The sequence below is a fragment of the Musca domestica genome, unplaced genomic scaffold, assembly GCF_030504385.1.
Source record: "Musca domestica strain aabys unplaced genomic scaffold, Musca_domestica.polishedcontigs.V.1.1 32, whole genome shotgun sequence".
NCBI lineage: Eukaryota > Metazoa > Arthropoda > Insecta > Diptera > Muscidae > Musca > Musca domestica.
In genome coordinates this window covers 10002138-10019504 of record NW_026712311.1, presented here as the reverse complement: position 1 = coordinate 10019504, position 17367 = coordinate 10002138, and the positions used below count along the sequence as shown (strand labels likewise).

At 34.2% G+C, this 17367-nt stretch overlaps 1 protein-coding gene across 2 annotated transcripts in view; it reads right to left on the bottom strand.

Annotated features, from left to right (window-relative positions):
- LOC101893846 (chaoptin) overlaps nucleotides 1-17367 on the bottom strand; it is a 193170-nt gene that overhangs the window by 151184 nt on the left and 24619 nt on the right. The window lies entirely within an intron of this gene.

Here is a 17367-nt window from a genome sequence, read left to right as displayed (position 1 = left end):
TAGACCTGACAGTTGTGGTAGCAGCTAGCTGTGTTGTCTGTGGGTGCGTCCCTGTGTGTATCGGAGTGTCTTGCGGGACGGAATAAATGGTTTTAGATATTTGTGTGTTTTGTTAAGGCTTCGCTTCCCACTTGCGATGACAAGCGGTGGTGGTGCTGGTGGTCGTGGCGATGCCTTTGTCCTTCTGTATGCCATAAATTATGGCCAATATTCATTTTTGTACAACCCTGAAATTCTGTTGTTGTTCTTGTTGTTGTTTGGTTATATTTTTGGCCACCATGATAAAAATTCGTCTATTCGTCCTCTCTCGTTTATATAGTAAAAATGTTTACGTTTTGCTTTGACAGCGCTAAAGTCAAATAATTTCCGGCTTTTAGTTTGTGTTAAGAAATTTGTTGTTTGCCTTCCTTGCCTAATAAATGCAAAGGAGTTGTTGCTTGTCCTGCCAATATAGTATTGTATGTGGCCATAAATGATTGTGTGTGTGTATGCATTGTTTAACATGGGGCAAGGAAAATCAATAGGATACGTTTTTGGTTAGCTTTTTTTTTTCTCGGCGAAAAGGCGTCAAAGGCATTTCGTTTCGTTACAATAATGGCGGTTTTGTTTAACATTATGCTTGAATAGGCGTGAAAATTGTATTAAAATTTAACGAACCATAAATGAATTATCATCAATAATAGATTCTGGGTTTGGAATAATAATCACAGTTGGCCATTTCGAAAATTTATATGCACTAATAAATAATTCTAAGATTTGATTTTTCTTTTAATTACAAATGCAAACAATTAGCCACGAAATTCGTGGGTACGAAATATCAATTAGTGGGGACTGTTCGTATCGATAAGGGCTAATTTGATCAAACAATATTGAAAGAAGGAAGTCTGTTTGCCCTAAAGCTGTATTTAATTATTCCGGCGAAGTATTTATTAGTTAATATTGAATAAATTACTTTTTTCGTATCGTAAAATGGTAATATTTAATGATAAATTACATATGTCCATATACTGACATTCGTTTCCACCTGTTAACTTTACATGAGTTATTAAATGTTTATTTCCCTTTTCGGCATTCATTTTCTTCTTCGTTTCAATGCCATAAAAGTTGTGAATTTCACCATTTCACTGCATTTTTCATTGATCGTGTTCATTGTGCAATTTTATTGCATTATGAGTTTCCAAATCATAAGATTTCAATTTGTTCTGCCTGAACAATTGCATTGCAACAAAGGAGCAGTCAGCCAGCAATGCTGCTCACACATACGTATGTATGTATGTGTGTGTGAGTGCTACTCGGTATTGAGTACAGCTCTGGGAATGTTATTGCCAAGAAGGAATCCTAAAAATCACTGGGATATGAATTTTCAGCTATTTTCCATTCCCTTTGCATCAATTTTATTTATTTGGTACTCTGCTGGAGCTGATGCCGCCGCCGATGCTCGCTCGTACTGTGTTTTTAAATAACAATACGCTTTATTCCCAGTTGTTGCTGTTGTTGTAATTTTTTTTATATTGAAAGTGTCATACACAATTGAATGCGTTGCGACGATATGCAATACATGAACAATGAAATACCCAACAATCCAACGCTGGGAGCTGCTTTGCTGGCAGCAGCACCAATGGCAACAGGAGTGACAACGGCAACAAATAAAACGCACTTAAGCATCACGTAACGAATGCTCTTGAGAAAATTACAAAATCAATCGTTGGAAAACGAGTTCGAACTGCTGCTACAGTTGATTGTGTCTGTACCTGTGTATGTGTGTGAGTGAGTGTTCGAGCAGAAACCTGAACAGGGAGAATGGTACATTTGTTGTGTTTTTTTTTCATTTTCCCCATAGCTGCTACGTTTGTAAATCGAACAATATTTTGTTGATTTCGAAAACTTGCAGGTAGGAAAATTTACATGCATATCTACATATGTATGTATGTATGTACATACATATATACATCGATACAGTCATGTGGAAGACAGAAAAAAGATAGTATTTCCATGAAGGCATCCCGAGGAGCGATTTGTCATATATCGTTGTGTGAATGTGGGTGTGTGAGTGTTTTATTCGTTGTATCGATCGTTGTGTTTTTGCCATGCAGGAATTTTTGTACGTTTGTATTGCACACATACCAAATATTTCTATCAAATTCTAGTTAATCAAATATATTATTGTTTCTTGTTGGACAAAGGGAAAACAGACCGCCGTTCAACGTGAATTCCTTCATGTGGATGGTATCCGAATTAAGTTTCTTTGGAATTGGGACCTAAACTGTAGCTGGGAATAACCCTGAAGTTATTAAGACTTTAAGATCTGAGAGCAAGAAAAACATTTAAGGTATTTTGAAGGCAAATAGAATTTAGGCCATATAATCGTGGTTAAAGGTGCCAGGAAGAATTCTCTAAAATTATATTTTTAAAATAAAATCATACTAATTTTGTTCAAGAAATATTTAAACAAGTTTACAAATTGTTTGCTATTGTACACCACAACACTTTGCATTGAGAGTATCATAAGTTGGATTAGGCCAAATATTTTGTATTGGCTCTATCGGAATATTAGTCTTATCTTGCCGAGCTAAATCAATATAAAAGGTGGCGCAAAAGTAGACTTCCGACGTATTTGGCTGTAATTAAAAAAAAAAAAGAAAAGTTTTGATTCTTCTTGTGCATTATTTTTATTTGGCCTTTTAGTTTTTTTATATCAAGTCGAGAATATGATGTCATGTAAATGGCCGCAGCCACTGTTTATTGACATTTGAGCCCTTTTAGAGGCATTTTCCATCAATTTCGCCAAAACTTCCGGCTATAGGTCCCCACATTCTTGACGGATATTATCTTTAAGAGTTGAAAGAGTCTAAGGCTTATTGACGAAAAAAGAAGTCTGGAGCAGTCAAATCAGGCGATCTTACTGGCCAGTGCAAATCGCCAAAACGGGAGATTAGGGACCAGGGAAATGAATCCTTCAGTATATCGAATGTGGCACCTGCAGTGTGTGCCGTTGCGCCGTCCTGTTAGGAGCACATGTTTTCCAATCCCAACTCATCAAGTTGCGACAAAAAGAAGCTCACCATTCACAGTAACCGTTTGGCTCGCGACGTCTTCGAAGAAAAAAGGTCCGACGACTCCTCCAGTAAAAATAACAAACCATACAGTAACTTTGAGCGGATGTAATGGCCTTTAGTGGATTTCACACGGATTTTTAGTGCCCCAGAAGCATAAATGTTGCTTATTTACGTACCTGCTATGATGGAAATGGGCCTCATCACTCATGATTATTTTTGATGAAAAATCGTCTTCTTCTTGGTGGTGATTAAGGATGGCTTGGGCGTATATAAGACGCGATTGGCCGTCAGCGGCTTACAGCTGATGCACCATCTGCGCTTCCATGACATCCTCGGCTACAGCATCAATATTCTCTGCAGAACGGATACTCGGGGGTCTGCCACGCCTGGCAGTATCTTTTGTTGTGCCAGTCTTTTCGATGCGAGCGGCTAAACGTCGCAGTTTTTCACTAGTAGGCGTTAGACTACCTGGAAATCTGCGACGAAATTCACGTTGTGCAAAAGTCACCGACCGATCATTTGTCGAATAAATAGTCACAAATATTCCGCGTTCTGGAGCAGTGTAGCGTAACATTTTTTTATTAACAACGTGTATTCCGCGTCTGTTTACTAAAAAAAATGTCAAAACAGAACTGACATGACTGAGGTAGGATAAAAAGAGAAGTCTATCGTTTTCGAAGATAAACGCAAAATATTTAGGGGATGAAATTGACTAAAAACAGGAAAATGTTGCTGATTTTTCAGTCGATTTACGGGTCACCAATTTTGATAGAATTTTGCATGGGAATTCATTTTAAAACAGGGCAGAAACCAACTATTGTGGATGGTCATTGGATAATATTGATCACAAAAGCGTAAAAAGGGCATAAGTTAGCTTTAGATTGATGCTGGCTTCTTTGACGTTTATAGTCAGATATCGGAGACAGAAAAAAATGCAAATACAGAATTTAAGTTTTCAAATATTATTTTGATACCTATTAGAACGAGATAAAGAGAGAGCGCAAATACGGGGCAAATGCAGTGAAAATGAGTATGATCTCGTGGCTGCTGTCAAAAACTGTGATAATCTTTCACATATCATATCATTCCGACGGAGATAATTTCAGTGATGACACCTACTTCGTCAAATACCGAAGCTTAACTTCTGTATGTTTTAGAGATCGTTGATTATTGGAAAATATTTATTTTAGATCCTTTAGGATTATTTAGAGGTAGGAATTAATAATCAGAACATCTACTTTTAAATTGGAATTATCACTATTCGAAAAGTAGGCAACCTACTTTGATATTTCAGATATTTTTTTTAACCATTTAATTTATAAACTTTTAATATTGCACAAACCTGTTTAAAACTCCTTATGTTATTTAAGGGATAGATTAAAGCTTACATCCTTATTACTTGCATCAGCTTTATATATTTTTAATAATTATTTTCTATAAAATCAGATAAAAATAAAAACCGCATCATCACATAACCTACAATCGCTCTTCAAATTCTCATTAATCTACGTGTAAACCTTTTTTTCGATTGAGCCAATTTTATCACTTTTAGTTTTTATGAAATTAATTGATGTGCGAAAAAAAATCCAATTAAATGAAATACAGCTGAAAAAAAATGTAGATGAAGGGAATTAAACAAATTATGCTATAATTAACAAATTAGCATTTAATACAACAAATAAATAATAGCATTCATTATAGCAAACAAAAAAGCAAGCGACAACTATGATGAAGTACTGCCGCTTTAAATCTTAATTTTCTTCATTAAAAAAAGAGTTTATATTTTTGCTGTTGACATATAAATTTTATTAACATTCCATTGGAATTAAATGATTAAAAAATCAAAATCCTCTGCTCATGATATGCAATGATATGCAATAAATGATTTGTTCCATAGCTATGAGAGTATAAGAGATATATATGTTTCATACGATTTTGTGTTTAAGCCTTTCAAATTCGAAATATGCACTCCACAACAATGATCTTTTGTACCAGAAAATATTAACAAATCTGGTCAGATTTGGATATAGCTTCCATATATATCTTCCACCGATATCAGCCCACATGACTTGAATTTTGGCACATCAGACTGAATTCAGTCACGAAGTAAGTATATCAAATTTGGTGGAAATTGGTTGTGACATAGCTTTAACTCTTATATATATGTTTCATCCGATTTGTTCTTTAAGTCCCTCACATTCGTGATATGCATTCCACAACAATGATATTTGGTACCAGGTTCTGACATAGCTTTAACTCCCATATATATGTTTCATCCGATTTGTTCTTTAAGTCCCTCACATTCGTGATATGCATTCCACAACAGTGATATTTGGTACCAGATATCTTATAAACCAGATATCTTGCCTTTGCAAAATTTTATTGAGATCGGCTCAGATTTGATGTAGCTCCCATATATATCTTCCACCGATTTCTGGTTTATGGTATTTTAAATAATTGCGAATATCAACCTAAATGGAGTGAATTTCGGACGTAAGTTTCCATTTGGTGGAACTCGGTTCCAAATTTAAATTTATAAATTTATCCATCAAATTTGGTTAAAATCGTTTAAGAATTGGATATACCTCCCATATATTGGTTCCCTCTGAAACCAAAATATAACTGCTCTAAAGCTAAAGGCTGATAGGTGGTATGATCTACTTCAAATAAATTATTTTGATACGGGAGCTCTACTAAATATGCATAGTGGTGTGGGTATCGCATAGTCGGCCCCTCCAGACTTTTGACTTTTTCTTACTAGTTTTATTTTAACTTCAAGTTACAAAAAAAATCTCCTTACTGAATGTTTACTCTCACATATTTTTCTTTAAGGAAACATGGTTGTGACCCTTTCTTTCCATTCTGCTTCAATATTTCTTGGCTCTGTTCTAATTCTTCTAATTTATGTAATTTCCTTGGCATAAAGAGATAACAACACAAATAGTGACAATTGGGACAAATGTTTGTGTTCGGTATCGGAACAAATTACCCACATTAATATAACACATTACGGTACATTACAAAAGGCTTCAGGCCCGTGCTGCTGTACGCATTTTCATTTTCCGTGAAAGGGGTTTCACATGAAAGGTAATTTGGTCAAAGGTTATGTTGTAGTAGAAGGTTATGTTGTAAAATTGCGTCCCACTCACTTTGCTATCTACAAAAACGACGCAAAAATTAATGTACTTCAATAAAATTTTAGGCGAGAAGTGAACAAAGGTCGCACAGATGTTGTGGGTCTTAAAGTATTTAAAAAACATTAAAAGAAAGGTCACGACGCTATTCGAGGTTTTTAAGTGTACAACAAAAAATTTGGTAAATTTAATTGTTTTTTCATTACAGGAAGCCCAAGGTAATGGGTTTATAACTAGGAAATGTAAAAATAACTTCATCTTAAAACACCGTTAAAGAATTAGGACAAATACCACGACATAGAATCATTTTTTTCTAAAGGATATTTTTTCATAGAGAAGTTACAATTCTACGAAATCTCAAAAAATATTATTTCTTTTATATTTTAAACATCAAACCAATAAGGAATGGGCGGGATCTACTCTACAACACCCTAAATAGTAAGCATAGGATGAGTTTGAGAAGAAATGAGTGTCAAATCGGATGATACCAAAATTTATTGAAGTCTGAATTGATGTGAAATTCATCTCAATTAATTAAAACAAAGTAAAGCGCGTTAAGTTCGGCCGAACGAACCTAATAACCTCCACCATGGGTCAACTTCCATTATGAAATTGGTGTATATAAAGTCTTTAGAACTTTCGTATTGTCGATGATGCAGATTTCCAGCTACAGTGGTTGTTCTTTATTGGAATTTTTTTATGTCAAACGTAAAATAATTCTGTAACAAAAAATGAAAAAAACCTTCAATATACCAAATATTTGAAGGTACCTTCATAGGTATGAGATATATCCGACCATAGGCGCCTATTTCAGCACACTTCTGTCATAAACGATTTCACTAAAAAGTATGTCTAAAATCATCTGAATATCCAATAGCGGAAGGTATCGAATTATAGGGGCTTGAGGATGAAGACAGTGATATTGCACAGCGGTTGGATGCGATGATGAACTCTATGATTTTAAGCAATTCCCTTAGAAAATGTGGCTAAAATCATCAACATACCGAATATCGGCAGATACCGTTGTACGGGGTGAATGAGAAGAGAAAACCAACCGAACGGTTTGGCTGTAGATTCAATTCTGATTTTATTTAAAATACATGTTCCTTACGTACTACTGAAACTAATCTAACTTAACCTAGTCGCAGCCACACAATTGTTCTTATCTATTCTAATATTGAATGGAGAACATTGCAGGGCTGCTTGTAATTTCATTCTAATGGTCTTGTGCATCTACTGAGCGCATCCATATCTGTGCGTGTGGGTCATAACCTTTATTATCAGACACATTATCGTATGCGTCAGCGCACAAGATCACCGAATTGTTCACATGTGGTATTTTATGGCGGCTGGGAAATATGTAAGTTTTGAATATTGATTGTTTATTTCTAGTTTTTCCCAGCGCCTCAACCGCACTCAAAAGTATGTACAAAGTATTTTGTCTATACGAAAACGTGACCCACGACATACAAAATGTAAGCCTTCTACCTCTATTTATTCGAAAGATAGTGCGTTTCCAACAGACAGACACACAGATAGACGGACATCTCTAAATCGGCTTAGAATTTTACGCTCATATATATACTTTGTAGGGTCTAGGTATTTTTAGGAGTTACGTACCGAATGAAGGTTATAAAAACATAGTTTTATCCATACATCCATACATCTCTTACGTATATCAAAGGAAACTAGCTATATCTAAATATAAACGAATTTTTTTACTTGACAGTAGTCGGATATGATGTCTGGCGAGTACTGTGATAAATGGGCTGAAACCTAAGGCTTATATTCCAAATTCATACCAAAAAAAAAAAAATATATATATATATAGAGAAATTAATTATAGTTTAAAATAATCCTTAAAGAAATTCTTAATAATAATGATGCTACAGAAATAGACTGTCCTTCAAAAAAAAAAAAAAAAAAATATATATATATATATATTTAAAAAAATCCAACGTTTACGGCTTAGATTGTTCTTGAAAGTACCTCTATAATAATTTAAATTTCTTCTAAAAAAATTATTTAAAAAACGCGTTTATGGCTTAAATAGTCCTAAACTTAAATAGTCTTAAATTTTAAAAATGTATATGGTTTGGATTTGCTTTAGAAATTATTTAAGGTTGGATGGTTCCTAAAAAGGCCTAGTTTATGGCCTGAATGTTCCTTAAAACATTATTATTAAAACACGGTTTATGGCCTCGAAGTTCCTTAAAAACTTCTTTAAATTTTCCACTTTTACGGCTTGGATATTCCACGTTTGTTCAAAACTCCAATCCTGTGGCTTGAATGGCGCCAAAGAAAATTCTAGTTAAAGACTTGGATGTTCCTCCAAATAAAATTATGTAAATATTCACATTTCTTCCCGGCGAAGTTCCTGGAAAATATTCTGTACAAAACCCAGAAAATATATATTTACACCCCAAGTTTCTGACCTATGACTGGTAATTATTCTATAAACATATGAAATGAAGAATATTTTCTTTATACAATATTTCATTTGATTTTTTTCCATTGTAAAAGTTTTCATTTCACATGTTCATAGAATTGGAAATGAGTACTAGGTTATTGAAATTTACGAAGCAATGTCTAAATCAGCAACCAATGGTTGGGGTTCTACTAACAAAAAATTATCTTACCCATGTAATATGCACAAAAAATGGCAGAAAAAGTAAACATTTCGGAATGGACTCTACTCCCTGTTAGACATGTGCCAAACTAGTTCAATCAAACGAACTACTAGTTCCCTATCTAGATCCGTGGACTCCGGTCGTTGGTATAAATACACTGCGTATTAGTTATGGAAAATATATGCAATTTATGAAATCACTCATACGCTCGTAAGGAACTGGTGTACTATGAATTAAATTGACACAATTCTAATCTCTTGGTATCCTGCGTACGTCTGTGGTTGGTAACACATTAATTTCAAGATTTCGTTTTGTAATAGCAATATTTACATATTTCTCGTGTAAGTCTGGGTCATAATATACATACAAACCCGTATTTTGGAATTCTGTATTTTGCCCTCTTATTGGATGGAAGACTCTGGTAAATTGAGTTAATATTTTAGGAAAAATTTCGGAAGATTTTTTAACAGATTTTCCACACTTTCAATAGGTTTTTAGAAAAAAAAATTAAGAATAAAAAATGGTTATATTCAATAGAAATATATTAATTGACGAACAACACCCATTAATTCTGACTTCTTTTTGATTCGTTCCAAACCTAGAAATTATAAAATATACTACTTTACCACTATACCATAAGCTCTCGATACAGCTGTTCCTGTAGGACCTGATCCCTTCTCAAGATATTTAAGTTCAAGTACAAGTCCAAATCCACAGTCATGTTTCCTACAAATGCATACATTTTCTAATCCCTCCTCTAAGGATTGTACGATAATCTTACCTGGCATTAAAAACAAGACAACTGCCATCCCTTGCGTGTGTTTTTGCCCTTTTTTACATAAAATAAAAACAAAATTTTATTTCAATTTAACACATGCTCCATTACATTTTGATTGGAAACAAATTCTTATCCCTCCCAAAAAAGTAATGCGAAAGTAGAAAAAAATTGAATAAGTTTCATTGAGATGTAATCGAGTTTTCTCAAATCATTGGAGTGTAGTAAACGTACAAATTTCAAATGTTATGGCAAGCGGCAACAAAGGCAATCTTAAACGAAACTAATTTGCTTAAACTTGTTATACAAAACAGATTTTTCTCTTATCCTTCCTTTTTTCGGCCTTCCACTATCCCATTACCCGTTTTCTTTAAAATGGGAAAATGGCCTATCCCGAGAATAAAGAAGAAAAAACAGACTTTGCATAAAATACCGGTAAGCGAATGTGGGCACAAGAACGAGAACAAAGCCGTTTATTTTTCGTTAACAAGAAAATCATATTACATTGTAAATATGTTTAAAAGCAGAACCCTTTTTTCCTTCGAATCCCATTTTCCTGGCAAGAAAAATAAACAATATTTAAGGTATTCCAAAAAAAGAAGGATCAAATTCTACAAAAATACACGTTTGAGTAAATATTGATTGGAAAAAATTGACCAATTTTTACTTTCTCTCGTATTGTTGGCAAACTAATGGAAGTAGTTGTCGTGTTTTTTTGCGGAAAAACTAACGCATAATGGCAAACTTGAGGAGCTCTTTAATATTCTAGTCCCAAGGTTGAGAAAATACTAAAAAATTAAGCAGAATTTCAGTTGAATGTATCCCTTTTCAAGCACTATATTTGTTTATTTAGATCTTTAACATTAAACATTTAAATGAGGACTTTTCAAATATACTGTATACGTTGCAAAAGAATTTCGAATTTATATAGGTGTCCTTATCCTCCTTCTACTTTGCCTAACTTTAGACAAGAAATCCCCATTTATTCAATATTTGTGACATTTGTCAATATGAACTTTGATATCGTTTAAAATTCAAGTGAATCTAAGCGACAAACAAATTGCCAGCAGCTTAAACGCCCTTGCCTAATTAAAGGTAATAATTCTCAAAATTATGACCTATTATTATCATTTGCAGCCATTAATGTTTAGTACTTATTTGAGGTCAATTTGTTGGTCGTTTCGTGGGTTATTTGAACTCTTTGTTTGTCTGAGTTTTATTTGTTGGCATTGTCATAAACCCCTTACATTTTATTGCACTCCTTCACTACATGAGGAGGTGGGGGCAACGGGGTTAGCAACACTTTGGCAATTCGACCTCACACAATTTAACACGGTTCCTTAATTTGCCATAAATATACTAAAGTCACTAATGGTTTCAATTTCCATGGCATTCTTTTATCCCCTCCACAAAAAAGAAGAAGGCAAAAACATGTATGACTTGGCTTGGCTGCCGCGGCAGGACCCAGCCAAAAAAAGAGCTCCCACAAAACTATACCAAAACAACAGCTGTTATACATAACTTACCTAAAATATTGCTAATACTTTTACCTCAACTGCCGTTATGAACGTGGATAGACCGCAAAAACAAATATTAGAAAAAGTACACAGAAATATTCGTACAAGGAGGGGCCGTTAAAGCGAAAACGTTAGTGAATACTAAATTACAGCTACTCGCCCTCGGTGTAAACCAGGGTTTTATTGGATGAGAATGTTATGTGGGAAGGGGGGTGGAACGAAAATACGAAAATCAAGTTGGAAATGTCTGTATCGGCAAAGGTCGTTTTGAATATTATAACTCAATAATTCATTATCACTGCCACTAAAAGTCACACCGACATGGTAGGCCGACCAATACATTGACATAATACTACAAATATTACCGGCAACACCATTAAATCAGTTTATTAGTGACTCATATAAAGCTTACTCGATATAAACTTTTGATTTGAGGGGTGTAGGGTTTATTTTATTATAGTTCAGTAAATAATAAAATTTACTTAGAACTATCAGAGACGGAGCATGTAGAATGTAGCAATAAATTACAAAATATTTTAACTGATAATTTAAGACTACAAGGTATATTTTATATCAACAGGAGTCCTTATGTAGATGAATTCCTTAAAATTAAGGATTTTAGACAGAAAATCTTAAGAATAAAGAAATTCATGATTATTGGACAGGAGATCTTTAAAAAATCTTTAAAAATCAGGATTTTTGGACAGAATTATTACCTGAACATTCTTAACAATTTTACGACGTTTGGTAGAAAAAAATCTTAATTTTGTCCTGGAAGTCTTTGCTTACCCACAAATTCTCGTTTCGTGAAAGTTTTGAAAAATGTATGCAGAGTCGGAAGCTTTTGAGCACATATTTTTTTTTTTTGAAATTCACAATTTTTCTTTGGAAACTCCACAAAGAAGTATATTTTTTATGTCAAAATGCAAAAATATTTTTAGAAAATCCAAGAAATTCATCCAAAAATTCCCTAATATGTTTGTAATATTTGTCCTGGAAGTGTCTGTAAAAATAGAAAAATATGCACGACAGTGGTCGTTCTTGTAAAAATTAGTTGCAAAAAAACTCTTTGATTATTTTCCAGGTAAATTTTTTTTTTAGAAATTGTGGAAATATTTAACAAAATTTAAGATTTTTTCTAAAGACTCTTTGTAAAAATATTTCTAAAAATTCGCAATTTTTGTTAAGGAAGTTCCTTTAAAATATTTTTGAGAAATCCACCATTTCGTGCGGGAAGTCATTCTAAAAATATTTTTAAAGATCCACTGTTAAAGTGTTGAAAGTCATTTTAAAAATATCTCAAAATTCATAGCGTTTATTGTCATTAAAACACGTTTTTGAAAAATCAGAATTTTGTTGCCAAAGTGTTTTGCTATTACTGGTTGAGAAATTTTTGAAAATTTTAAGAGCTAAGAAAAATATAACTTAAAACATTAACCAGTTCACCGGGGTAGCGATACAATGCGTCGGCCAGCGACCACCCTTAGACCCTGAGCTCTTTTAGAGAGAAGTCAACGCCCAGGTACGGGCTTCAGCTACATGGGCTTCAATTCCCTTTTGATTATGAATTGTGAAAGTACCCTCCATAGAGTTGAATTTTCCTGGGAGGTCTCGTTTCATGGTCAGATCTTGCAACCGAGTTATGGTCCCATGTCACAAAGAAGTGATAAAATATTCGCTTGTACTGACCCACAAAACAGTATAAACAAAACCCTATCTACAAATTCCACAAGACTAGCACGAGTAGAGCTAGTGGAGTGTGTACGACTCACATCCCATTGACCATTAGCATAGGTGATATCCACTGAATCCCACATTCTGTGCTCCTCATACAGATGACACGCACACATCACATGCAGTCAGTCCTCAACTGAAGCTCCAAACATACACACTTCTGTGACAAAAAGATTTCTGCTATGCAAAAATTCATTGAGGCTAAATCAAATACGCCTAGCGATCAATATTCCCCACACCTTCTACCGCCCAATCAATAGGAACCAGGGGCCTTCCCCTTACACATTTGTACGTATCCGTCCGTTTCCGGACTTCTTCCAAAGAGACATAGGCATAAGAGGAATTATTCCTTAGTTCTCAGTGCTTCTGGATTTTAGGACTCATAAGTAGGCCCACTTGTATATATTTTTTTATTTTTTTCTCGAACAACTTTTTTATTTACTTTTTTACAACAGCATTTTTCTGTCCATAAACCCCCTTCAAATTCAAAATAAAAATTTCAAAGCAATAAATTCTGCTGTCGAAAAAAAAACCATCAATAATTAAGATTTTGCGGTGTTGTATGTAATGAACACCTTTAAAATATATGTATCTTTTAATTAAAATAGTCAAAAAATTCAATTTTTAAATTAAATAAAAGAAATAAATATTGGCTTACCGCAAAGAAGATTTCCAAAAACGCGTGTGTCATTGAAATACAAATTTTATAATCTACAATCTCATCAAGTTTAGATACTTCTCGGCCCGCCCTTCAAGGCTCCCCCTCCCCCTCCCACGTGGAGCGTATGATGAATGAGCAATTAAAATGTAATCATCATACGCCCCATAATCCCCTCTTCAAACACATGCAATCTACTCAAAAGCCACTTAACTTTCCATGCGTTTTGCCTCAAAAAGATTTATTCCAAGACCGCAAAGTTTGTTTGCCGCAGTTTGAGTGAGATAACACAAAGCGGAAACCCACAAAATTAAGCTCGTTATTTTTGCACCACAGAAAATGACAACAATATAATTATTACATGTCTTCTCCCCGCGGATGCTAACGACTCCAACTCGATATCTCCTCGTGGCCTCCTTTGTGCTGCCATGGCACATCAGAACGTAAATTAGAACACGAATTATTTCAAGGCCTTTGCGTGGAACGTTCTATTCCGCCACGAAGAGAAATTGAACGACACACTTAGAAGTTTAAATTCCCTCAAGATTTAATGTTAAATAAAAAAGTTTCTGTTTTACTTTCTTGCGTGGCTCTCTCAATTGCTATTGAAATTCCAAAAGAAGAAAGTTTTTTCGAACATCTCGTGCAGCTTTCTTTGCATGCAGTTGGGCGACCAGCCAAGACCCATCTGCTTAATTCGACTTAATTTTTTACTAATCTCATTGTTGTCATAACAAATGACAGCGGCCCAACCTCCCCATAAAAAAACTCTGGCAAGTGAAAAAGTAACAAGCACATAGCTTTTGGGAAAGAAATTTAATTCAATTTTATGTCAGGAAACTTTAAAGTTTCTTTTTCGACATTTTGATAGTGGTCGTCGTGTTGGCCAGAGCCCAGTACGCCACAGTAAATGACAACAGGATGACAGCAACTACAAACAAACAACCAACCCAACGTATGCGAAGAAACTTGGTCAATATTTGTTTCTTGTTTAAGTGTAAGCAATTCGAAGAGAACAATTGTGCCTGGTCGGTCTATTGGAGTAAAGCGGCTCGTAAATACAGCAAGAGGAAATGGGCTGTTAAAGCAGAAAGGAAGAAGAACAAAAAAAAAAGTAAAACATACCAAAGTTTACGCATAATGTTAAAAACTTAGCTTCATACCCCCAAAGAGGAGGAGGGGGATCTTTTTTTTTCTGTTTCAAACCTGAAAAATAAAATGGCCAATACAAGAGTTTTCAAGACTTTAACTGTTAAACAAACATTAACGTTTAAAGTGGGTGGATGAAAGAAATTAGTTCAGCGAAAGCAATATGAACACCAATATCTAGCAAGGAATTTAGTTTTGAAATTACTTTTATTTTTTGTTTGAGGGGAGAGGGAGATACAATAAATACTTCGAACTAAATTTGTTTTTATGGGCAAAAGGGGGTTATAAGAAAATTTTGGATACTTAGAAGATTCTATATTAAAACAAAGAAGGAAACGCTATAGGTGGACGTGAATACCCCACGACACTATAACTTGCGGTCAATTTCTGTAAATATAAATTTTGTTGCCTAATATAGTTGGAAATTTATATACCTTAATATGACTACAGTTTTCATATCGGATATAATCGGGAATCTATATACTTATGAAAGAGGAAAATGTTTGTATCTTTGTAATTTATGGACTCGAAAACCGAAACGTTCCAAATATACTGCAACATCGCCTGGATGTAACTTAGGCCACATTCGTTTTGAAATTCCACTTTGAACTTTATATACAGCATCAGAATCAAAGGTTCCTGACAAAAATTTAGATTTTATATGCACATATCTATTAATCGATTACACATACAGTCTCTTAATTTGAAATGCGTAACGGAACAATAATAAATTTTCCAAAATTATATCGAAATCGGTTCGGAAAAAATTGTCAAATTATACTCAAATCATTTCAGGTTTAGATATATATATATATATATATATATATATATATATATATATATATATATATATATATATATATATATATATTCTCGGCCGATTTTACACATTTGATGCACCCAAAGCGATATGTATGTCCAATTCCAATGAAATTTGATACCCGAAGAAATTTGTGAAATTATATTGAAATCTGTTGAGGTTTGGGTAAAGCCCCCATAAATATATATTGGCCGATTTCATGTATGTTATGCACCAAACACGATATGTATGTCCGATTACAATGAAATTCAGAATGTGTGGTTACAGTAATAAATTTTACGAATTAATTATAAATCGGATAAGATTTGAATATAACACCCATATATTTATATATTTTCGACCGATTTCAAATGGTTGATGCACCAAACACAGTGCAATAAAATATAGAAGGTGTGATGGAATTTGGTGTAAGTAATTTTTGTCAAATTATGTGGAAATCGATTCAGATTGAAATATGATTTTATTAATGTTAGCACTGTCTCAAATTCTAATCCCCATAAAGTTATGGTCCATTATTCCCCTAAATATTTGGCGAATATATCTAACAACTATAGGATTATATTCAGACACTAATTCAACTTCATGTGTTATCCATAAAAACGGGCGGACACATATATCTAAATGGACTCAGCTGAGCGAAATGGGTTGATCGACTTTTGGGCCAATCAATCATAAAATACCCTCTCAATATCGTGTTGCAGTGTATAAACATCCATCAGAACTGGGCTTCGCTTTTTTGAAGAATCCTGTACAAAATTTCGTCATTATTGGAACATATTTTTGTCTCAAAAAAAAAAAAAAAAAAAAAAATCAAAACAGGAAGTCCGTAGATTCGAGGTGGGGCCAGTAGTACCGTAAAGATGTACCTGAGGTCAGGGAGTTTTTTTCTTTTTGAACAGCTGGATGTTAGGGAGTTTTTTCAAACAAGCTGGATCTTAGGGGGTCCCTATAGTCATAGGGATGCCAACTCGGGAAGATTGTCGCGGATATAGACGGTCCTCATATGGGTCGAGCGTTCCCCCTTTACCTTCTGGTCTGGAGGATTCCCACTTTGGTCTGCGAGATTTCCTCCTAGCCTGGTATATTTGCTTTAAGTTATAGGGTTGTTCCTCTATGGACCGGAATGTTTCCCCTATGAACTGGCGGAATTACCCTCTATGGTCGGGGCAGTTAGTTGGAATATTGCCCTTTTTCATGCAATGGTCAATACAGGACCAGGGTTTGAGTATTTTCAACAGGATTATTTTAGTATGCTATATTGTACAACTAATCGAAATTTCTCAATTACTTCTTAGAGGACGGTATCAAAATTTCCATCCGGTTGCTTAGGTTTTTGCGTATATTACTTCTAAAGTTTCTGCTAAACGGGTAGTTGAATTTTGCTTCAAAAGAGCTCCTGCCATTGCACAAATAGTTACTCTCTAAAATTAAATACCTGGCAATAAATTTCTTCCCTAATCCCTGAAACATGCCGTAGTGAATGGCAATAATTATGAATTATTTCTCGGAAAATATGTTTATAGCAAAAATATGCTACACCGCACGAATACAAGTATGAGCTATGATACATTGTTTTAAGTGTGTATGTATGTTTTGTGGATTGAGGAAATATGTTCTGCAAGAAAATTCCCTAAATAACAATCTTCATAACTAGGCTCTGCTCACATCACTTTCCAACAACCTTAAATATGTCATAAATTTCATTTCATAATATTGTAATACATACTTGAGGAGGAAAAATGCACACTCACACCAAACGCAACAAAATGGGACAGCAACAACAACTACAACAAGAACAAATTGTAACCTAAAGTTTCATAACTAAATTGAGGTCATTTGTCTTAGAGTTGTGTATTTTTGTAGTAGTAGTTGTTGGTGTTTGTTAATAACAGGG